The sequence below is a fragment of the Triticum urartu genome, chromosome 4, assembly GCF_003073215.2.
Source record: "Triticum urartu cultivar G1812 chromosome 4, Tu2.1, whole genome shotgun sequence".
Taxonomy (NCBI): domain Eukaryota; kingdom Viridiplantae; phylum Streptophyta; class Magnoliopsida; order Poales; family Poaceae; genus Triticum; species Triticum urartu.
In genome coordinates, this window is record NC_053025.1 from 174,295,643 (window position 1) to 174,321,365 (window position 25,723).

Sequence of the window (25,723 nt, forward strand, 5' to 3'; positions counted from 1 at the left end):
CAAATCCTCTAGAAGAACTTGCGAGTGTTGCTTGTGTTTCCCTTATATTTGCTCTTTTTTTAACAGCCTTGCATACATAAATGTGTTTAGTTACATCAGTTGTTCATTTTGTTTGTGTCTGATGCTACGCGCCTTTTTTACTTGTCTCTTTAATGTTAATTGTGTTTTAATTTTATATGTGTGTGCTCATGTTATTGGTATATGTGTGTGCTCATGTTATTGGTTTATGCAGTTAATGATAGCCATGCTGCTGGCAAGGACATTGTTGATGTTGTGAAAGACATTAATGATGGAGTTTATTCTCTTAATATTGGTGATGGTAATGGGAGCTTAAAGTTGTCTGTTAGTCAGTCACAGAGTGATGATGGCACGGAGCCTATTACTCAGGCTAGGGATGTTCCTATGCAGTTACAGCTTGAGGACGAAAGGAAAAGAAAGAAGAAGTGTGATTTCCAGAGGAGAAAGGAGTTGGAACGGCGTCAAAAGGCTGCTTCCGTGCAACGAAGCGATCAGGATGTTGCTCAAGCTGCTAAAGGTGTAGGTGATGAAGGTGGTGACGCGATGTTTTCAACCGTTGATGCTGGATCTCATGGAACTAACATGCGTGTCAAGACAAACCTGTTGCAGACTCGCTTGATGCAGGTGTTTACTCGTGATGCAGTTAAGGAAAAGAAAGTTATTTTGAAGAGGAAGATGTCAGGTCGAAATCCTGATGGCACGCAGAGGTGTAGCCCATGTGTGAAAGCTGGTTCCCAACGTGGTAATAGCAAAGCTGATGGAGATAGTGTTGCCGTGAAGATTGGTCCAAGCACACTTGGTGGATCCCCTGTCAAATAAGAAGTCTTCTTTGTCCGCTCTTCCAGAGCGCTCTTTGTTGAAGGAAAATAAGAAGCGTAAAGTTGCTCCAGCGAAGGTGGACAAAGGTGTGAAGAAGCGTGCTCGTGTCGAAGCTGAAGATCCTGCATCTGAAGAAGATGATATCGAAGTTGATTTTGAACATGAATATGAAGTGGTACGTGTTTGTACTGTATGTGACTTACTAGTCGTACTTGCAATGATTTAATTGAGTCTGGGTTGGTATGCAGGCGAGGTGAGGGCTGGCCATTGTTTGCACCAATTGAGGGTGGTACTGATGTTGTTTTAAGAGTTGAACTTGTGCAATCTTTGTTTTTTCTTCTGGCCTTCATATGTTTGTTTTGTTTTCTATATTCATTTAATTAAGTTGTGGCATCTTTATTTTCATTTTACAGCCTGTTAGCGTTATGGGTCTGGTTAAGCCGGTGAGTGCAATGCCGGAAAAGTTGCTTTGGATGAAGGTGACCTATAGCGATTGAACATAACTGTGCGATGTTAGTTGAGAGAGATTGATGCTTGCACTAAATTGCTTGAGAGTCGCCACGTGGCTAGGGTTCATCCAGCTGGTTTTGGTTCTATCTTCAAGTGGAAGGTGAAGTCTTAACATTTCCCTCCCTCTTATGGGAGTTTTATACCTGAAGATAGATCCTAATACGATGAATCTTGACATGGGTGAGGCTAATAAGAAGCTTCACATTACTAGCGATGGTATACAGCAACTATTTGGGTTCCCTCATGGTGGTCATTCTGCACTAAGGCCATCAGAGGACGGATATGATGATGCTCTGATGAAGTTAAGATCGGAGCTTGACATTAGCAGGAACAGAGATATCAAGACAAAGGATTTGAGGGATAGGCCGAAGGTGCTTGTCAAGGATCCTAGCAAAGATGACCTTGCTCTCAAAGTGTTCTTCATTATTGTGTTTATGAAAGTTGTGTTTCCTGGTGCCGCCCCTCGTGTTTCCAGAGAGGCAACAATGTTTGAGGATCTCATCATTGAGGACATGGCTAATATGGATTATTGCTAGCTGATGGTTGATGAGCTTAGAAGGGCTCTTATCAGGTACCAAGATGGTGTTACCCGTGGGAGGGCAATCACAGGTTGTGTTATAGGGCATGTACTAATGTACCTTGACTGCCTTATCCTTGGCAAGACTCCGAATCCTGACATGCGAGTCCCTCGCATATGTTTCATGGATCCTGACAAGCTTTCCGATCTGGCTGATGCAGATTTGATAAGAAAAGGAAAGACGGATCCAAAGACTTGGGTGTTTGGGAAACTTCTGGTGATTTTTATTTATGTCGTGTCTTGTAGACCTTTTTTTAGGAATAGCTATTTTGCTGGAGTGAACATGTGTATTGCATACTTACCTATTTATATTTTGTCATTTCTTAAGCTTTGTGTGGTTTTAGGTATGATTATTAGTATTGTTGTGTCATGTGTGGTTGAACTGAATCTCTTGTTCAACTGACTTGTTTGTAAATACTAACAATTTGGCACTGATAGTGAAAGATCGTTAGTACTATGGATTTAAATCTATTAATATAATGCTTATTTTCTCCTGTGTGTTGCATTGATTAATTAACTCTTTTTCTCCATGTTCGTAGTGGAAAACTCAAGAGGAAGTTGTCTTTTTCCGAGTGTATAAACGGCCAGTCCTGGAGATGTCATCTCAGGTTCCCAAGATTTCATTTGTGCACGATGAGTTGAGAGATGGCCGTGGTGTTGAGGGTGCTGGTTATGTTCCCCCCGGCCCTAGTAAGGCTAGTACTTCACAAGGGCAGGGTTTTGGTATTGACGTAGTTGTTTCTGCGTTGGAGCGTGCTGAGCATATTTTTAGTAATGTGTGTTCTGAGCTGCAAAAGGTCCCAACTACAGTTGAGCGTCTGAGTTGTATCAATGGTATCCTTCCTGAAGGTCATCAATTTAATGTTGAGGAAGCAGCAGACTATATTGAGATGGAGAGAATTTTAATTAGTGATATGCGTGATGGTGCTTCTCAACTAATTCAGAGCTCGGTTCGTCTGTTGAACAACATGAAGCGTTTCAAAACTATGCAAGACTCTCGCTGCAAGCCATATGAAGAAAGTGTCAATGTTGTTATCAAGCAGATTGAGCAGGATGAGGCTGCTGCCACCTAGAGCAGGGCTGGTGATGTTACTGAGGCTAATGTTTCTGACCACCATACGAATGATGTTGGCCTGGAGCCTCCTGTTGTTGATGTAAGTCAGTCCTTGATGTTTTCAGTTTTTACTATGTTGTTCTGCTGCCAGTATTGTAGTTGAACTTTCTCATGATCATCTGTTTATTAATTTTTCTTTCATGCAGGAGAGCAGTCATGATGTTGAGGCTGCTGTTGACTATGGAGTTAATGATCCATCTACCGATAAGAGCAAGTTTATTTTTACTTTTTATTGTGTTTATATATATTCTTGAATTTTATGCGCACCAATGTGCCTTACATGTTCATTTTTGTATCCCACACTGTCAAGAGTTTTGTAGGTGATACCTACCTGTTGTTAGTATAGTTTAATTCCTTGTGTTTATTGTTGCTAGTAACAGCATTGTCTTTTGCTTCATTACTATGAATCAGGGTCCTGTTGTTGGCAATGGGCCTTGTTCGACCATTGGTGATGTCCAATAATTGTGAAAGTTGGTATGTGGTTCTGGACTAGTTCCCTAAGTCCACATATTGAATATCAGAAGTTTATTAAGTGATTTGGTAGTTAAACCAAATCAAACAAACTGAATAAATAGGAAATAGAAAAGCAGAGAGAGAGGAAAAACCTACCCAGCTGGCCCAGCTCCTGTGCAGCCCATCTGGCCCAGCCCACTGGCCTGTGCCAGTCGTCGTCGTCCTCCCGCCAGTCGGATAGGGCGCGTGCCCGATGCACGCGTGCGCTCCGCGCGCCACGCGACTTGCCTGCCTGCCCTCCCCTGCCAGCGCGACGCCTCGAACGATCCCACCACCGACATGTGGGTCGAGCCGGCCTCTCCAGTCCTCCCCCTCGCTTCTCCCTCACTCCCCTCCACCCATGGCCGAGGCCACCATGGACGCGCCACCGTAGTTCTCGCGGCCACAGCCATCCCCACGCCTCCCCGTGCTATCCCTGCTGTCTGCCTCGACACCGTGAAGCTCCCCCCAACAAGCGCAAGTCGGGATGTCCTGGCGTGCTGTCCCCGGCCGCATCTTCATCCTCGGGTGCCGCCGACCCCCCTCGCCGATTCGTCTCGTGATCTACGTGAGCCCCGCCATCTTTCCCCTCTCTTCTCGCTGCCGAACGCGTTCCCTAGAAGTTCTCTTCCGCGGAGCCGAAAGCTTCCGCCTGCAGGCCATGTCACTACCGTCGCCGCATCCACTTAGGCTCAAAGCCGAGCACGTCTCCGTGCTCAGTGCAGCTCTAGGAGCACGTAGAAGCCACCCGTCGCTCCTGCCATGCACCATAGCGATGGTTGCATCATCGTCGAACTCCGGCCACCGCATTTGAGGACGCCGCCATCATTTTAGGTCACCTACGGTGACGCCACCAGCACCAAATGACGCGGACGGGTTCCAGCTCTGCATAGCACCCTTCCGCGCATCAAACAGTGGCCGGAGCAGCATTTCTGCAGCACTCCGCCGCGTCCGGCCACGCCGGCAGCTAAACGCTGGCAGGTTGACCGCTTTGACCGGCGGGGTTTGACCTTGTCTGACCAGGGGTTTGACCCCTCTCTCTCTCACTGACATGCGGGCCCGGTCCGGCTAACTAAGTTAGTTAGGGCTAATCCTATTTAGGTTAGTTAGGTTAGCCGCTAACAAGTGGGCCCTGGTCCTTGTTAATTAGCTAAGTGTTAAATTAACTTAATTTTAAACCCACAGCCACTGACGTGTGGGTCCATGGACTAATTAGCCTAGATTAACTTTTAGTTAGTGCTAATTAACCCTGTTAGTTGACCGAGTCACTGACCAGTGGACCCCACTGGTCAGGTTTGACCAGGACCGGCCCTGTTGACTGCTGACATGACAGTGACGTCACCCTGATGCAATAAGTGTTTTTTCTGGATTATTTATAATTCAGGAAAATTCCAGAAATTGTTAAAACTTCTAAAATTCATATAAAATCAACCGTAACTCCAAATGAAATAATTTATATATGAAAAATTATCAGAAAAATTCAAGAAATCCATCTGTACCACTTTCATGCATGTTTGAACAACTTATACCTACTGATCAGGCCAAAAAAATGATTGGCATTTAAATAATCACATATGGTGCTTCAGTTTGAACCTTTGGTTCAAACCAACTTCATTTAAATTGTTGCTAGTTGCATTAGCTCAAATCACAGCATATTGCCATGTCATGATCATGCATCATATTGTGGCATTGCACTGATTGTGTTCTTGTTGTTTGCTGGTATTTGTCCCCTCTCAGTAAACATGGTTTCGACGATGAGATCGATGACACTTATGAAGAACTATACTATCTTCAGAAGTGCCAGGCAAGCAAAACCCCCTTGTTTATTCCAATACAATCCCACTCTCTCGCTCCTGCTCTCTTTTACTGCATTAGGACAACAACAATTTAACTGTTACATGCTGCGGTAGTTGAACCCCTTTTCCTCTGCATGGCCTGTCATTTCCACAGTAAATATATGAAACCCACTAGCATGAGTAGGAGTTGTTTGAGCCCTGATGTGCCTACTCATTCATGCTTGTTTGTCATGCCTGCTACTGCTTAGAGTTGAGTTAGGTCTGATTCATCGGGGATGAATTGGAATGGTGATGAACATGTCCTACTGCGTGTGAGCTAAGTGTGTGAACATGATTTGGTAAAGGTAGCGGTGAGAGGCCATGTAGGAGTACATGGTGGGTTGTCTCATTGAAACCGTCCTCAGTAACTGAGTTTTGTGTTTGTGATCCATGAACAGTTACTACCACACATTGGGATCCTTAATTAACCCTCTCGACTTATTTATCGCCTTGATCTCTATCCAGGAGTTGCAACTAGTTTCTGGTGTTTGTAGGATATGTGTTGGAGGCCGTGCGTAGTGCTGACCCTAGGGGTGGGCTATGATGCGGTAGATACACCGTGGCCGGGTATGTTGGGCGCCCGTTTGGTGTCGCGGAACCCTATACACATCGTTTGGGGATGTGAGCGAAACCCCGGCCAGATCTCCTCGCGGATGGAACCCGAATAGGCGATAAACCTGGACTAGAGACTTGTGTGGTTAGTCAGGTCGTGGCCGACTCCCTCGCCAGGCTTCTGCTTGAAGGTTGCCGAGATACACGACGTGTACATGGTGGTAAGTGGTGAGAGCGTGTGTGAAGAAGTACACCCCTGAAGGGTTAACATGATCTATTTGAATAGCCGTGTTGTAGGATCGAAAGTATGTCTAGAGGGGGGGGTGATTAGACTACTTGACCAAATAAAAACTTAACCTTTTCCCAATTTTAGTTTTTGGCAGATTTTAGCTATTCTAGGACAAGTCAAGCAATCATCACACAATTGAAGCAAGCATGCAAAGAGTTTATGGGCAGTGGAAAGTAAAGCATGCAACTTGCAAGAATGTAAAGGGAAGGGTTTGGAGAATTCAAACGCTATTGGAGACACGGATGTTTTTCCCGTGGTTCGGATAGGTGGTGCTATCCTACATCCACGTTGATGGAGAATTCAACCCACGAAGGGTAACGGTTGCGCGAGTCCACACAGGGCTCCAACCAAGGGCAACGGTTGCGCGAGTCCACACAGGGCTCCACCCACGAAGGGTCCATGAAGAAGCAACCTTGTCTATCCCACCATGGCCATCGCCCACGAAGGACTTGCCTCACTAGCGGTAGATCTTCACGAAGTAGGCGATCTCCTTGCCCTTACAAACTCCTTGGTTCAACTCCACAATCTTGTCGGAGGCTCCCAAGTGACACCTAGCCAATCTAGGAGACACCACTCTCCAAGAAGTAACAAATGGTGTGTAGGTAATGAACTCCTTGCTCTTGAGCTTCAAATGATAGTCTCCCCAACACTCAACTCTCTCTCATAGGATTTGGATTTGGTGGAAAGAAGATTTGAGTGGAAAGCAACTTGGGAAGGCTAGAGATCAAGATTCATATGGTAGGAATGGAATGTCTTGGTCTCAACACATGAGTAGGTGGTTCCTTCTCAGAACATATGAGTTGGAATGATGTGTGTGTTCTGATTGCTCTCTCTTTTAATGAGAAAGAGGTGGAGGGGTATATATAGCCTCCACACAAAATCCAACCGTTACACAGTTTTCCAATCTCGGTGGGACCGAATCAATAAACTTGGTCGGACCGAAAATGTAAACCTAGTGACCGTTAGAGATTTTCGGTGGGACTGACATGCAACTCGGTAGGACCGATTCGGTTAGGGTTTGGGCATAACGTAATCTCGGTGAGACCGATTACACAAACTCGGTGAGACCGAATTTGGTAATTAGCTAACCAGAGAGTTGGTCAGGCAAACTCGGTGGGACCGATTTGCTCTTTCGGTGAGACCGAGTGGAACTCGGTGAGACCGAAAAGTTACAAAGGGGAAACACTGAGTTTACATTGCAATCTCGGTGGGACCGATTCGCTCTTTCGGTGGGACCGAAAAGTTACGAAAGGGAAACAGAGAGTTTGCAACCCCATCTCGGTGGGACCGAGATCCTTATCGGTAGAACCGAATTGCTAGGGTTTGGCAGTGGCTTATGACAAGTGAAACTCGGTGGCGCCGGATAGGAAGAATCGGTAGGACCGAGTTTGGCTTAGAGTTTTGGTCATATGTGGATATGGGAAAGTAGTTGAGGGTTTTGGAGCATATCACTAAGCACATGAAGCAAGAGGCTCATTAAGCAACACCTCATCCCTCCTTAATAGTATTGGCTTTTCCTAAAGACTCAATGTGATCTTGGATCACTAAAATATAAAATGAAGAGTCTTGAGCTTTTGAGCTTGAGTCAATCCTTTGTCCTTAGCATTTTGAGGGTTCCACTTTCACATCCATGCCATGCCAATCATTGAGCTTTCCTGAAATAATCACCTTGGAATAGCATTAGCTCAATGAGCTATATGTTGTTATAAATTACCAAAACCACCTAGGGATAGTTGCACTTTCACGTGTCCGCGGTAAAGGACTTCTGGGTTGCCTGTACAGTTCATAGACAAGTGAAAGTGGATACTCTAAAATGCGCAAGATAAGCGTGAGTGCTATGGATGGCGTTCTCGTAGGGAGACAGGAGCAGATCCATAGTGGTGTATTGATATGATGAATATGTGGACTCGTGTGCGCCACCTCAAAGGAGTTACTTGCAGTCATAGTTCAGGATAGCCACCGAGTCAAAGCTGGCTTGCTGCAGTTAAACTCCACCCCCCCCCTTTGTTGATACCGATGCATATGTAGCTAGTTCTGATGTAAGTCTTGCTGGGTACATTTGTACTCACATTTGCTTAATTTATGTTTTTGTAGAGAGACTTCAGTCTCGCTAGTAGTTCCGTGTGGACGTCGACGTTTAGCTTGTTACCTCAGCTACGATCTTGTGCCCTCGGCAGGGTCTTGTAGATAGTCAGGCTTCTCAGCATTTTTCTATTATAGTTGTCTGTACTCAGACAAGTTAAGCTTCCACTTGTGCTTGTTGCTTGTATGCTATGTATGTTGGGTCATGAGACCCATGTTTGTAATACTTGGCTCCCCGGAGCCTAATGATAAATACTTTTAGTTGTAGAGTTTTGTTGTGATGCCATGTTGTATTTACACATATCGGGCATAATGTGTGTATGATTGAAATGCTTGGTATGTGTGGGATCCGACAACCTAGTTGTTTATCCTTGGTAGCCTCTCTTATGGGGAAATGTAGTCTAGTGCTTCCACTGAGCCATGGTAGTCTGCTACAACCCAGTTTACCGGAGTCCTGCTAGCCCAGTTACTACTGCTCCGGAACACTTAGACTGGCCGGCATGTGATCCACTTCGTTTCTGTGTCTGTCCATTCGGGGAAATGTCATGCGGTGTCTTCCGGAGTCCTACTAGCCTGCTACAGCCCGGGTTCCCGGAGTCCTGTTAGCCTAGTTGCTACATCCCGGATTCACACGTTGATGACCGATATGTTCGATGCTGGTTCATGTATGCATGTCCCCGTAAGTTAGCGCCACTTTGGGTTCATGACTAGTCATGTCGGCTCGGGTTCTTTGTCATATGGATACTAGCAGCACTATCATATACGTGAGCTAAAAGGTGCAAACAGTCCCGGGCCAGGTAAGGTGGCACCCATGGGAATACCTTGCGTGAGGCCACAAAGAGATATGATGTGTTACATGCTAGATCGATGTGACTTAGAATCGGGGTCCTGACACAGACGCCCGAGGACCCCTTAGTCCAGGACTCCCTCAGTAGCCCCCGAACCAGTCTTCAATGGCGAGGTGTTCGGTGCATAGATTGTCTTCGACATTGCAAGGCGGGTTCCTCCACCAATGACCTCCAAGTAGTGTATTCGGTCTTCCATTCAATGTCTGTACCCTTCGGCTTCTGTGTATCAACAACTTAGCTTCCACGTGTCGAGCGGATGCGACATGTCAGGGCATTTTTGCACATAACACCCCGTCCACGCGAGGGACAATGTCTATTTAACGAGACTGGATCCTAGATCCATTCAACCATCTCGCAGACAAAGTCCCCAAAGGTTGCCAAGAAAGAACATGTCTAGCGTTCTCAACTCCTCCTCCCGTCCCCGCGGCCTAGAGAGAGGCGAGTGAGAGAGGTGCTCCGTATCCCACGGTCATCTAGTGAAGCTACAAACGCAGGGATTTCTCCCGCTGCGGATCTGGTCCCTGTTCGAGCAGGGTTAGCCTCCTTTGATGGCAAAACCAAGGCAGAGGATTTCGCCAATCCATCCGGGGGAACGAGTGTGTTTCGTCCCCTATCTGCTAAGGGGCGTGGGATTTCCAATTCATCCATTCCTCCGAGGGCTTCTGGATTATTATAGCCTCCAGCTGCATAAATTTAGCCCAGCGTCCATCCTGCACATTGCGGGTTATGTTGCTTTATGGGAACTATTCCTGGGTTGTGAGGCCCAATTTGAACTCTGGAGAAAGTTATTCTGCCTTGTCCCGCGTAACCATGAAGGATCGATATTTGAAGTGGGCGGAGCCGAAATATGGTGCATCGCCGAGACCGAATACCTATTTGGCACGCCGAAGAAGGCGTCTGAAGAGTGGACTTCCGAGTGGTTCTACATCGAGGACATCGTACTTCCAGACCCAGCCCGGAGGGGTCTTCCTGAGTTCACAAGTGTTCCCTTGAAGAAACGTCACAGCTGGCGCCCTTGGAGCCTCGAGGAGTAAGATAGTGCGGAGGTTCCCCAACTGTTGAGCAAGATAAGGATGCTCGCCCAGTCCAGATATACGATGGTCGAAGTAATGGCGACCTTCATGATGCGGGGGGTCCACTCACTCCAATACAGAGGACTTCCCATGTGGCACTATAATAGGGAATATGATGCCTCCCGCTGCGGCAGGAAGGGTCCAGACACCCCTGCTGCCCTGGCCAAAATATTGGCCGAACTGTTCAAAGGGGAGGAAGAGGAGTTCCTGCGCATCAAGCACAGGGAAGGATATTCTATGTATAGTCCTCCTAGCTGGGTAAGTTCCCAACTCTGCTCTACTCATTCTACTCCCTGAGCTATGTTCAACAAACATTAACCCATCCATTTACAATAGCACTGGCAAAAGATTTCCGAGGGGCTTTACAGCCCTGCCCCGCAGCCCGAGGGCCACAATCGGGACCTCGACCCCGGATTCGAAGAGGATCCGGATATATTCGTGGTGCTCGCGAATGGGGTGTTTTACCAAACGAGCTATGACGGCACACAAGTGGCCATCATCGCCGATTATCCCGGTCTTCTCCCCGCTTCACATGTAAGTAATCCGGAGATATTTCATCCAAAAAAGTTTTCTCATACTGCCTCACCCACCGCATTGTCCTGTGCTCAAAAGGGGAGGTGCTCAGCACGTCATGCTGCCCCAAGGGCATCTTCAAAGAGAGTGGCCCCCACGCCGGGCAAGCCTTCAAAGAGGAGGGCAAACAAAGATACGGCCGAGCCTTCATCAAAGAGGTATGGATTTGCAAATATGCACCTTGGCAGTCACATCCAACTATGACCTTTATGTTTATCCTGTATCAGGAAAAAAGTGTGCCAGACTATATCCTGTGGTCCGGCTGGTCATACTTCCCACAGCCAGGATCCAGATCCTCCCGTAAAGACGGGGGATGATGCGGGGGTAACGTCGGACTTTCCTCCAACCGAGGATTCGGAGGATGTATCCGTCACTAACTCGGAAGTGGAGCGCCATGAATCATCGGCGTCGCAGGGCCGTTTTACAAGACCCCAGCTTTTCAGAAGAAGCATTTAACGCCTTCAGCTCGACTAATGCATACATCCGAGCTGCTCGAGATGGGCTTAACAGAGCCACCAGGCAGCATTTAAAAGATGTGTGGGTAAGTTTACTTTGTCTGACTATGATAACCTTATGCCAGTAGCCCCGAGACTTGAAGCAGTTGGTACAACTGATTTAAGTATCGTTGTATAACCAGGTTCTTACGGAGAAGAACGACCTGTTAGCCCAAGAGCTAGAAAAGTGCCAGACGCAGCTAACTGCTGCCCGTGCCGAACTGGAGAAATCCAAGAAGGCGTCTCCTGGTAATGTTCCCCTCCATCGAGAAAACAAAATGGTATACCAATAATGTTAAACACGGTTGCTTAACTCCTATCAGGATCACTAGGTCAACTGCAAGAACAATTGAAAGCTGCCCAAGATGGAGAACGAGAAGCCAAGAAGCTGCTAGCCGTGGGCGAGCGTGTGCTCACAAAAGTTGTACTAGAGAAGAACAAGCTCCAGGATTCGAATACCCGATTGGGCGAGGATCTGAAAGATGTACGGGCCCAACTGGCCGACTCTGTGAAGGAGAATAAAAGGCTGCGCGGTGGCATGTTCAGTATGTGGCCGAATTTACCTTATAATAGTTCGAAGATATCAGGAACTAGCAGAGTTATATCTGTAGGTATGCTGACCGACCGTCCCAAAGATGAGATGTTTGGATTCTCAGGCGATCTGCTACAAGAGCTGTCGCGTGTTCATGAGCAAGCTCGGCAGGCGATGCGAAGCGTTAACAAAGCCTTGTGGCCAGCTGCCTCCCCTCCAGGAAAGATGGAGGAGCTCCTAGAGCTATTCAAGGGGGCGCAGCGGCCCTTTCGATTGTGGAAAATATCGGCCTGCTGGGAAGGGGCTCGAGAAGCCTGGGCCATGGTGAAGACACGGTACACCAAGCTTGACCCAAATCATATGGCTCGGGTCAGACCTCTAGTGTCAGACGGGAAGGAAGTTCCCGTTAATTTGGTGTATGACCAAGTAGTAGTAGCTGCCAAATATTCCCAGCAGGATTGTAAGTTAGATAGCCTGCTGGAGGGTATAGAGGAGGAAATTTTTGAGTCAAAATGACTGTGTATTTTTCCGTCTAGCTGGATTGTAAAACGATTGTCATGGCAAACCTTTTCGCTTTGCCCTCTAGACCCGTGCGGCCGAATAGACCGGGGTATACGTGGAAACCAGGCATAGGGGTCATAGTTGCTTGAATAGACAAGTTGTATCCGGCTAGTTATGTTATATTACATTATGTAAGAAACATCTTCCAGAGAGAATAGTTCCGTTAAGGGTTCCTTTCCCTCGGTGTGCATGCGTTAGAGCGCATGTCCGAACTGTGATTGAAAAAACGCAGTATATATATATATATATCTTCTAGGGTTTCCCAAATGGAGCGAATGCAAAAAACATCTTTAATTCATCGACGGAATATTCCCTTAAGAACGCTAGCTTTCGGCTTCACCCAGTATGAGGTACACATCCAGATGACCCGGCGGTAACAATCGGAGAGGTGCTCCCTTTATGCCCTAGCCGAACTAATGGGAACGTAGGGCATAAGCACAGGAGCCAGGCAACCCAGCTTGGCCAAAACTTAATTCATATCGATGCATATAATGGCGAAGAAAAGGTACATATGGGGAAGACGCATATGTGATGAGCTTGATGCCCGGAGAATAATAGAAAGCTTCTGTACAAGAAGCCCCCAGGTATAATGGATGTACATATTCGAAGGCATATGTGTGCATCCGAGGTGCGTGGTCTACCCGCACGAAAGCTTTAAGGCTAAAGAGAAAAACTAAAAGAGAGAGAAAGAAAGAAAAAAAGGTATTATGGAAACAGCAGGGAGAAGGAGACGAACAAAGAGTTCGGCGCTTAGGCATAGAATCTTCGGAGTCTGGTCGCATTCTAGGGGTTCGGCTCGAGGCGATTGTCTGACGCATCACGCAGGCGGTACGCTCCTCCGATGAGGACTTCGTCAATGATGAAGGGACCCTCCCATTTGGCTTGAGTTTTTCCTTTTTCTTCTCCGGCAAGCGTAGAACAAGTTCACCAACATTATAAGTCTTGGCCCGTACTTCTCTGCTTTGATATCTCCGGGCTTGTTGTTGATAAAATGCGGAACGGGCTTTTGCGACGTCACGCTCCTCCTCCAGGGCATCTAGGCTGTCCTGTCGATCGAGCTCAGCCTCTCTCTCTCTTCGTACATGCGCACCCGAGGTGAGTCATGTATAATGTCGCAAGGTAGTACATCCTCTGCGCCGTACACCAGGAAAAAGGTGTGTATCCGGTAGTTCGGTTGGGCGTGGTCCGCAGCCCCCAGAGTACATAGTCAAGCTCCTCAACCTAGTGTGCGTCTGATTCCTTCAAAGACCAGACCAGCCTGGGTTTGATGCCGCTCATTATAAGACCATTGGCCCGTTCAACTTGACCATTTGTCTGCGGATGATAGACAGAGGCGTAATCAAGCTTGATGCCCAGATTAGCACACCAGGTTTTCACTTCGTCGGCTGTGAAATTAGAGCCGTTATCAATGAGGATACTGTGTGGGACAGCATAACGGTGTACGACGCCGGATATGAATTCTATCACCGGCCCGGACTCGGCCGTTTTAACTGGTTTGGCCTCTATCCACTTAGTGAATTTATCCACCGTGACCAGCAGATATTTTTTCTTATGGCTTCCTCCTTTAAGGGGTCCAACCATGTCCAGTCCCCAGACCGCAAAACGCCAAGTGATGGGGATTGTTTGTAGGGCAGTGAGGGGGCATATGGCTTTGAGTGGCGAAGAGTTGGCATCCGACGCAACGTTGGACAAGGTCATGTGCATCTGCTCGGGCCGTTGGCCAATAAAACCATGTATGGAAGGCGTTGCTAACAAGGGCCCGAGCTATGGCGTGGTGCCCGCTGAGACCGGCATGAATCTTAGCCAGGAGCTGCCGTCCCTCCTCCTCGGAGATGCATCTTTGAAGGACTCCGGTAGCGCTTTTCTTGTAGAGTTCTCCGCCATGAACCTTGTAGGCCTTCGAACGACGGACAATGCGGCGGGCCTCATTCTGATCCTTAGGAAGTTCCTTCCTATTAAGGTAGGCCAAGAAGGGTTCAGTCCATGGGGCAATGACTGCCATAATGAGATGGGCCGACGGTGTTATTTCGGTGGCTGAGCCTCCGACGATATCGGTGTGTTCAGAATCTGGGGTTGTGTTCGGACCCGGACTAGTGTTGCCCCTTTCCCCCTGCCACACCACGGATGGCTTGAAAAGCCTTTCCAGAACGATGTTAGGTGGGACTGGGTCATGCTTGGCGTTGATACAAGAAAGAACGGCAACCGCTTGATTACATTCTCGGGCCACGTGATGAAACTCGAGTCCCTCGAACCGAGCCGACATTTTTAGGACGACATTACGATAAGCCGCAATCTTCGGATCTTTGACATTGATGTCTCCATTTATTTGAGATATTGGAAGGTTTGAGTCCCCGTGCACTTCCAGGCACTGTATGCCCATGGAGACAGCCATCCGGAGACCATGCAATAAGGCCTCGTATTCGGCTGCATTATTGGAGTCTGTGTATAGTATTTGGAGTACATACTGAATGACGTCTCCTGTGGGGGACATCAAAACGACGCCCGCTCCTAGCCCTGCCAACATTTTTGAGCCATCGAAGTACATAACCCAGTTGGAATATGTGCCGTCCTCTTTAGGGAGTTCGACCTCTGTCCATTCGGCGATAAAGTCAGCCAGTACCTGGGATTTAATAGCTCGACGTGGTTTGTATGTAATATCAAATGGAAGGAGCTCAATGTCCCATTTGGTAATCCGGCCCGTGGCATCGCGGTTGTTTATTATGTCATTGAGTGGTACTTCAGAAGCCACCGTGATCGAACACTCTTGGAAGTAGTGTCGTAGCTTTCGGGATGCCATGTAGACCGTGTATGCTATCTTTTGATAACGGGGTACCGGGATTTGCATGGTGTAAGGACAGTGGATACGTAGTATACTGGCTTCTGAAGTGGGAATTTATGTCCGTCCTATTCTCATTCAATGACGAGCACGACACTCACCACTTGATGTGTTGTCGATATGTATAGCAGCATGGGTTCGCCGATGTTTGGCGTGGCCAGGATTGAGTTGCTTGCTAGGAGTGTTTTTATTTCTTCCAGTCCGGCTGTTGCCGCGTCCTTCCACTCGAAGTGATTGGTTCGCCGTAGAAGCTGATAGAGTGGCAGTGCCTTTTCGCCCAATCTGGAGATAAAGCGGCTTAGAGCTGCCACGCAACCCGTGAGTTTTTGGACTTGTTTAAGGTCTGTTGGCGTAGCCAATTGTGACAGAGCTTAGATTTTGGCTGGATTTGCTTCAATTCCTCTGTTGGAAACGATGAAGCCCAGCAGCTTTCCTGCGGGGACGCCAAAAACACACTTTTCCGGATGGAGCTTAATGTCATATGTGCGGAGGTTGTCAAATGTGAGGCATAGGTCGTCTATTAGTGTTCTGATGTGCCTTGTCTTGATTACAACATCATCCACATAGGCTTCGACTGTCTTTCTGATCTTTTTCTCCAGGCATATTTGGATCATGTGTTGGTAGGTGGCGCCGGCGTTCTTGAGCCCAAAGGGCATGGTGTTGTAGCAGAATGGCCCATATGGGGTGATGAATGTTGTTGCAGCTTGGTCGGACTCCTTCATTTTGATTTGATGGTATCTGGAATATGCGTCGAGGAAACACAGTGAGTCGTGTCCTGCCGTAGCATCAATGATTTGATCAATGTGGGGGAGGGGGAAGGGATCCTTAGGGCAAGCTTTATTGAGGTCTTTAAAATCGACGCACATGCGCCAGGATTTATCCTTCTTTGCTACCATCACCAGGCTTGCCAGCCAGTCCGGATGTTTTATTTCTCTGACGAATCCGGCCTCGATTAGCTTGGCTAGCTCCTCTCCCATGGCTTGACGCTTAGGTTCGAAAAAGCGCCGCAGTGTTTGTTTGACCGGTTTGTATCCTTTTAATATGTTGAGGCTATGTTCGGCCAGTTTGCGCGGGATTCCTGGCATGTCAGAAGGGTGCCAGGCAAATATATCCTAGTTTTCACGAAGAAAATCCCTTAGCGAGGCGTCGACCGTTGGGTCTAGTTGTGCCCCAATAGATGTTGTCTTTGTGGGGTCCATTGGATGGACCTGGAATTTGACTATTTCTTCCACTAGCTTGAAGGAGGTGGACTTGGGGCGTTTGTCTAAGATCACATCGTCCCTGTCCACCGTGGAGCGTAGTGTGGTTAATTCTTCGGCCGTGAGGGCTTCAGATAATGCCTCAAGGGCCAGGGATGCGGTTTTATTTTCGGCGCGGAGTGCTATGTCCGGATCACTGGCGAGAGTGATTATGCCTTTGGGCCCAGGCATCTTAAGCTTCATGTACCCGTAATGAGGTATAGATTGGAAGCGTGTAAATGCCTCCCGCCCCAAAAGGGTGTGATATCCGCTGTTGAAAGGGGCCACTTGGAAGGTTATTTCTTCGGACCGATAATTCTCCGGCATGCCGAATACCACGTCGAGTGTTATTTTTCCCGCACACCGCGCCTCCCGACTGGGAATAATTCCTCGGAAGGTCGTGCTGCTTTGCTCAATGCGGCTCCTGTATATTTCCATTTTGTGGAGTGTATCTTCGTAGATGAGGTTTAGTCCGCTACCGCTGTGCATGAGGACCTTGGTGAGCCGAAAGCCGTCCACGATTGGACTGAGGACCAAGGCGGCTGGTGCTCGGACTATACTGTATTTTGGTTCGTCACCATCATTAAAAGTTATAGCCGTGTCGTTCCAAGGGTTTATTGCTGCTATTTGACAGACTTCGGCCTTCATCCACGGCAACGGCGACGAGATGGTTGAGCACGGGATTTTCCCTTCGATCACGGTGGCGTTTGGAGATGAGTTGAGTGACTTATGCCACCATATTGAGAGTGGGAGTGACTTCACCACTAGCCCCATATATGATGAGTTGCCCCAGTTCCCATGTGAGGAGAGCCACAACCCCCACCACTTGAGTGAGATGAGTGACTCCACCGTATGTGACTTTGAGTGCACCCATTTTGAGGGAGTGAGTGAGCCATCACATAGAGAGAGTGTGATAGTTGATATGTCATGTGAGGCCACTATGATTTCTAACGACTTAACCTCTACCTCTATTGTGTCTTCTCATTTCGTTCTAGGTCCCATATATGATGACACGCTGATTCTCGACGACTTCGTCGACAAGACGATGGCCATGGAGGAATATGATGCACCCCCACATGGTTCCATCAAGTTGATGATGATGACCACCATTTGGTCTTTTCCACCTCACCTACAACACTTGAGTGGGATGAGAAAAGTAACAAAGGTGAAGATGATGCTCTTGTCCCACTAGTGGACTATCTTGACATTGATTGCTTGCATGATGTTGATCCACCTACTACCGTGCTTCATGCTAGTATGATTTCCCCATGCGAAGATTTACCCATTTATGATGAGTTTAATGATTGCCATGTAGAGTCTCTTTGTTGTGATGTCATGTTACATAGGATTTCTTGTGATAATTGTCTCAGTCACATCATGTTTGACAATCTGCTTGACTTGTCATATGCTATGCATGAGATCAACAATATGTCAAATTTGCAATATCTTCGTAGTAACTATGCATATGCCATTAAAATAAACCCAATTTGCACTTATGGCATAGATGACAAGCCCATGGTTATTGGCATTTGTTTCTCTTGTGATGATATTGATATGCTCCCTTTGCATCATTTCAACCATATGCCATGCCATGACCACCTAGCTTTGGATATGCATTGTTTTTGAGGTTGTCCATTTTCTCCATATGATGTTTCCGATACTGCTCATGAGGAGATCCCCCACAGTTTCCTCATACACGTTAGAAGATTTTGATCTACCCCATCCATTGCATGATTCCCATGGTTGTGTGCACCATATGCTCCCCATGAATGAAAATGCTATTGATGTGCCATATAATCGCATGCTCAATCTGTGTCCCCATGGTGTTATGCATAACAACTATTCTTTCATGATGGATGACATGTTCATATACCATGCTTCAAATTTCTTTGATCGTTGCTTATCTTGTGCTAACTCGCATGTGCACATACACATCATGATGGATGATGTGTACATTTACCATGCACACACTTTCTTTGGTTTGTGTCTCTTTTGTGTAGGTACCCATGAATACTTGTCAACCTCACAATTCCGTGAGTTGACTAAACGAGCTCTAGAGAGCAGCGATGACTTGGGATCCCATGGATTGTTTTCCACACCATTTCCATTGCGCACGGACTTCGCGTATTTCTTCTACATGGCCCTCACATGATTTTGGTTATTGTCTATCATATATCGTTTGCCCATATTGCCACGTTCACTTTGCATCATATGGTCATTCCTATGCATTTTCCATGCATTTGTGACCCATGCTTTGCATTACACATCATGATTGATTCTACTACTTGTATGTGTATTTGCAAGGTTGGTGGAGATATTGCTTGTTATTGCCATATTCCATTTATGACCCATTCCTATGATGATACTATGATCTTTCTTTGTGTTCGTGCTTGCGATATGTCTTGTGCATTGCCTATGCCTACTATTTGCTCACATGACATTATTTCCATGATTTTCTCTGGTGTGTTGCATCTTCGCTCCACTAGTTTGCACGACATGATTGACATTCTTGGTTATGTTGCATTACCCATGATTCATACTTTCTCATTCTATGCGGTTGATGCCAACCATTTCCATGCTTTGCACATGATTGCTATTGCTTGTTGTCATATATCTTCATATGTTGCCTCTCTCATGCTAGATGATTTGCCATGTATTGAGTGCAACAATGATTATAGTCTTTCTCATGAGATTACCCCCATAGCATTCTCGCATATATTTGGAAATTTTGGCATATTTCTTGTGAAGCATGCTTGCCTTACTTCTTTGCACCATATACCTAGTGCCATGAATATCGCCATTGTTACATCATATTATTCATGCACTTGTGCTTCTAATGGTTATGTGCAAAAGATGAGAACCATCATGATGGATGATGTGTTTATCTACCATGCGCATACGTTCTTTGCTTTGTTTTGTGTATGTGTAGGGTACTTGAACTTTATGTCGACTTCCACTTCACATGAGTTGACCATCTGAGCTCTTGAGAGCGAACCACCTTAATGAGGACATGACTACCTTGGATATAACCAAAAATATTGCATACATGTATACTTATGAGGTGATTTCTAATGGAAAATATGCAATAATTTATTTATGTTATCCAGGACAAAAATAATTCACAGACTTTTGTGACATGTCTAATTGGAGGTGTATGGGACATTTGTACAATCCACATATGAAGATAAGGGAAAAGGAGAAGTTTAGGTTCTGTTCAAAAAGTCCTCTCACGTCACTTTTTCGCCAAGAGAAGATAGAGTCCAGGTCTCTCACGTTCTGGATTCAGATTCAGACTGCACAGGCATACCTGACTCAAAACATCAAGAACTCTTTCATCCAGACTCCGAATTGGGTGATTCTTTTTTGTTGGAAAGTAGATTTTGTGCTCTTTAGAATCCAATTGGATTCACCTTCAAATTCGTCAGGAGAGATGAGATATTGATGAAACAATCTGACACCGTAGCAGAATCTGAGTCAAACTACAAGTCGAAAAGTGTTGCATCACCTCCACTTGGGCCCATGGGCCTTGTACGACCTAGGGTTAGTTTTACGCTACCTTGGGACGTCCTCCCACCTCCTTGGCCACCCCCTCCTTGCTCTTATATAAGTAGATCAATGTAGTAGCTTTTTGCTTGGGATTTGTTTAGTTAAAAGTTAGCCATTGCAACTTCGTGTACTTCGTTTGTCTCCAACGACCAGACCAAGACCGCTTCCGGATCCCCACCTTTATCAATATTTCATATATATTCGCAATATTCAGATTGCTTTATCATATTCTTGCTTATTCTTTGATTGCTTGCAAGAATAGACCTTCGTGGTCAGGTTGATCATGCTCTGGCGTGGTCAATAACCTCTGGAAGTTGGTTTAGCGATGGCTAAGACGCAACGTGGTGCATGTTTGTAGTCGGATCGTCAAAGTCATATCCACCAAATCGATAGTTATCATCTCATTGAAAAATTAGGACACCCTCACCTCTATCAAGTGGTATCAGTTTTCATGATGCTCGATGAGAATTTCCAGTTTTCCCTAGATTAGATTTATCTTCTTATCTATTTCCAAGAAAAAGCCATAAAAATTAAATCTGTTCATCCTTTGTCCAAGCCAGTCTGAGCCTTTCAATTTTCTTTTCATTGTTTGCATTATTGAGTTATCGGTTGCATCATCGTGTCGAGTTACTAGTCTTAGTACCTAGTCCTTTAGAGTTTCGAGGTCTATTCACATTAGTCACGCCTCCGCTGCATCATTATCCCTTCCGTTGTCCACCACCCCATCCATCAATTTCCACCACGTGCTACCCATCGTTCATTGTCATAATCATAGTTGAGGTTGTTCACATCTTCGCTTGATCCTATCTGCATCTTGTAGTTTGTTTTGGAAAGAGGGAGTGAGAAAAAAAAGATAGAAAAAAAATAGAAAAGGTAAAAAAAAGTTAGAGAAAAAACGAGAGAAAGAAAAATAAAAAAGTGTGAGAAAAAAAGAGAAGAAAAAAACAAAATTTGGATCTATCTAGACTCAATCTCGTACCTGAATTCGGACTCGAATCTATTTTGCGCACAGTTCAGTAAAATAACCATATATTTTTCATACGAACTCTGTTTTGGCTCCACAAGTACTCAAATTAAAGATAGAGACGAGGTGCATCTAAATAGTTGCAAAAGCTAGTTCAATAATTGACACCTCAAATTGGCTTCTAAATAGGTATTTTTGCCCTCCGAAGTTCGCAAACATAGATTGTTCTGGTTTTTCGGGGTAGTTTTTAAAAAAATTGACTCCTCATATCAACTCGGAATTGAGAGATTCTTTTTGCATTTGAAAGGTTGAGCCAGTTCCATTCTGGAGAAAAATTATCATAAAATTGGCACAAACTTTTCCAGAGTAAAATTGTAGAGAGTTGTTCGTATATCCTATTTGGCAGTTGTTTCTCATCATTATCTTTACTGCCATTGTGATCTTCACTTATAAATTGCTATCCAGAACTACTTCATATCCTTTATTGATGCTAGTTGTGCAATGTCGTGACCTCATTAGTGTTATAGGCTTCGGTCTAGCATAGGACCAGCACAGTACCGTCCTTGAGCGTTTATTCAACATTGCATCCCTGAATTGATTATTGCTAATATTTTGCTACCATATATTTAAGTCTTCCAAGCTCCACACATTTCTACACCGTGTATATGCACGTTTCCCTGGCAATCGCTTTACTCAATCTTCGGAGTTATTTGACACCACTGGTTGCCTGTCACCACCTGCTGCATGGTAAGAACTTGTAAGACATTGATATTTCCTATACCATGAGCATTTTACCACCACATCTTAGCAGTTCATAGGAACATTATTATCGGATTTTCTTTCTTGCTTTCTACAAATTATGACAGGTTCTAGAGTTGTTAGTTCTTGGGCTTCATCAACATGGGAGATGTGCCACCACCTAAGCAAATACTACAACTATCACGAGAGGCACACAAACATCCAAATGCGTGTGATCAGGTTAATGTTTCTATACCACCATTTAATGGTCGTTTTAGACCTGCCTTATATATTGCATGGGAGTTCAACATAAATGATATATTTGCTTCCCATAATTTTGCTGATTGTAAAAAAAGTTAAGGTCGCAGTTGGTTCATTCACTGGTTATGCTTCAGTTTGGTGGAGTGAATAATGTCGGCTAAACCTTGATTATATACCTACTACTTGGGATGATTTAAAACATGTCATGAGAGATAGATTCGTAGATGTTTATTATACTCGTGGCATGATTAAAAAACTACAACAATTTAAACAAGGTAGTGACACCATAACAAAATATTATAATGATTTACAAACTACCTTGTTGCACTCATTTTTAGAAGAAAGTGAAGAAAATTTTATGGATAGATTTTGGGGAGTATTAAACCGTGATATTGTGACAGCCTGGTTTTTGCTCTCTTTTCTTTGCCTGATTTTTAGTTGGTTTGTGTAGGATCGAAAGTATGTCTAGAGGGGGGTGATTAGACTACTTGACCAAATAAAAACTTAACCTTTTCCCAATTTTAGTTCTTGGCAGATATTAGCTATTGTAGGATAAGTCAAGCAATCATCACACAATTCAAGCAAGCATGCAAAGAGTATATTAGCAGCGGAAAGTAAAGCATGCAACTTGCAAGAATGTAAAGGGAAGGGTCTGGAGAATTCAAACGCAATTGGAGACACGGAAGTTTTTCCCGTGGTTCGGATAGGTGGTGCTATCCTAAATCCACGTTGATGGAGACTTCAACCCACGAAGGGTAACGGTTGCGCGAGTCCACGGAGGGCTCCACCCACAAAGGGTAACGGTTGCGTGAGTCCACGGAGGGCTCCACCCATGAAGGGTCCACGAAGAAGCAACCACCCACAAAGGGTCCACGAAGTAGCAACCTTGTCTATCCCACCATGGCCAACGCCCACACAGGACTTGCCTCACTAGCGGTAGATCTTCACGAAGTAGGCGATCTCCTTGCCCTTACAAACTCCTTGGTTCAACTCCACAATCTTGTCGGAGGCTCCCAAGTGACACCTAGCCAATCTAGGAGACACCACTCTCCAAGAAGTAACAAATGGTGTGTAGGTAATGAACTCCTTGCTCTTGTGCTTCAAATGATAGTCTCCCCAACACTCAACTCTCTCTCATAGGATTTGGATTTGGTGGAAAGAAGATTTGAGTGGAAAGCAACTTGGGGAAGGCTAGAGATCAAGATTCATATGGTAGGAATGGAATATCTTGGTCTCAACACATGAGTAGGTGGTTCTCTCTCAGAACATATGAGTTGGAATTGTGTATGTGTTCTGATGGCTCTCTCCACGAATGAAGAGGAGGTGGAGGGGTATATATAGCCTCCACACAAAATCCAACCGTTACACACAGTTTTCCAATCTCGGTGGGACCGAATCAACAAACTCGGTCGGACCGAAAAGGTAAACCTAGTGACCGTTAGAGATTTTCGGTGGGACTGACATGCAACTCGGTAGGACCGATATGGTTAGGGTTTGGGCATAACGTAATCTCGGTGAGACCGATTACACAAACTCGGTGAGACCGATTTTGGTAATTAGCTAACCAGAGAGTTGGTCAGGCAAACTCGGTGGGACCGATTTGCTCTTTCGGTGAGACCGAAAAGTTACAAAAAGGAAACACTGAATTTACATTGCAATCTCGGTGGGACCGATCCGCTCTTTCGGTGAGACCGAAAAGTTACGAAAGGGAAACAGAGAGTTTGCAATCCCATCTCGGTGAGACCGAGATCCCTATCGGTAGAACCGAATTGCTAGGGTTTGGCAGTGGCTTATGACAAGTGAAACTCGGTGGCGCCGGATAGAAAGAATCGGTATGACCGAGTTTGGCTTAGGGTTTAGGTCATATGTGGATATGGGAAAGTAGTTGAGGGTTTTGGAGCATATCACTAAGCACATGAAGCAAGAGGCTCATTAAGCAACACCTCATCCCTCCTTGATAGTATTGGCTTTTCCTAAAGACTCAATGTGATCTTGGATCACTAAAATATAAAATGAAGAGTCTTGAGCTTTTGAGCTTGAGCCAATCCTTTGTCCTTAGCATTTTGAGGGTTCCACTTTCAATCCATGCCATGCCAATCATTGAGCTTTCCTGAAATAATCATCTTGGAATAGCATTAGCTCAATGAGCTATATGTTGTTATGAATTACCAAAACCACCTAGGGATAGTTGCACTTTTAATCTCCCCCTTTTTGGTAATTGATGACAACATATAGATCAAAGCTTCGACAAATGATAATAAGCATGAAATATATCGTCGCTTTGAGAAGTATGTGACAAGTAAGAGCTCCCCCTAAATTTGTGCATATTTAAAATTTGCTTTGGACTGCAAATGCACAAGGAGTTAGAGTCATGGGTTACTCTTCCATGTCACATACATCTTGGTGGAGCGTTTAAAATGATAAGAATGAAATACATGCACTCATCACCAAGAATAGTGAATGATCACATAAGATAGATAAGATGATAATATTTAAGCAAACATTAAGTGTAGCTTATGATCAAACACATGATCATCAATGTCTCACGAGCAATGACATAGTATCTCAAGCACTCAAAAGCAAACAAAGTTCGAAAAACCACCAAATAAAGCAACAGAGAATAAAAGCAACACTCTCTCTCTCGAAGCCTATGATCTATACATTTTCTCCCCCTTTGGCAACAAGTTACCAAAAAGTTCCTAGAAAATGCATAGTGCTAGATTGACTCTCAGGCTTGATCTTCAGGTGGTGGTGGAGTCCGGAGCACTCCAAGGACGAAGCCTTCTGTAGACGTGGTCGGAGTCGAGGCTGAAGTAGATGCTGGAGCTGGTGGAACTGAAGCTGTAGCTGGTGCAGACGTGGTGACTCTGGGGTCAGCAACTGGCACTGCAGACGACCTCGGACCTCGTGGCACTCTGGCAAAGGCATCAGTTGTAGTCCTGCCTCTCCTCTCCTGCATGTCATCTTGGAGCTGCTCCACTGCAGTTTGAATCTCTGTCACCTTGACATCCAAGTCATAGAACTTTTGTTCCATGATTCTCTCTAGGCTTGCTTGGTTCTGAGTTAGGGTGGCTAGTCCTTTCTCAATCCGCAGGGTGGATGCAATTAGGTAACCATGCTGCTCTTGTTTGGTTTTCAAGAAATACTCAGATGCCTCCTCTTGAGTTGGCATCTTGGCAGCTTTCTCCTTCCTTGCCTTCTCCTTTGCTTGTGCTTGGGCAGACGATGGTTCATTCTCAGTCATAACAACTTGATTATCTTCAAAATCTGGACGGATGGGTAGGTGTTCCTTGTCCAATAAGTATATGCATGTGCCCATCTTAGAGTTGATGAGCTCCTGAATCTGTGGGGCATAACCACAGCTCCTCTTCTGATCAGCTGCTGTCCTCTTAATGGTCTCTACCATGAGGCTCATCACTTTGAACTTCTGAGGCACATCAAAAATATGAAGCAAATTTATTGCATGGCCTCTGATCATCTTGTGATCACCTGACTTGGGCAATAAGGTGTGCCTTAGGATCCAGTTAATGGTTGGCAGCCCTGACAGAAGATAATGCACAGACCCAAACTTGAAAGTTTCAAGAGCTTCATTTGGAATTTCCTTGTACATATTGGACATAGAGTTGTGGTCCATCTTCTTCTTGGCATAGATATCCAAGTCATCCTCATGCTCATCTGGGGCATTGATGAGCTGTGCCCACTCAGCAACAGTAGATTGGTACCTCGTACCTTCAGACATCCATGTGATCTTTCCATCTGGGTAGAAATGTG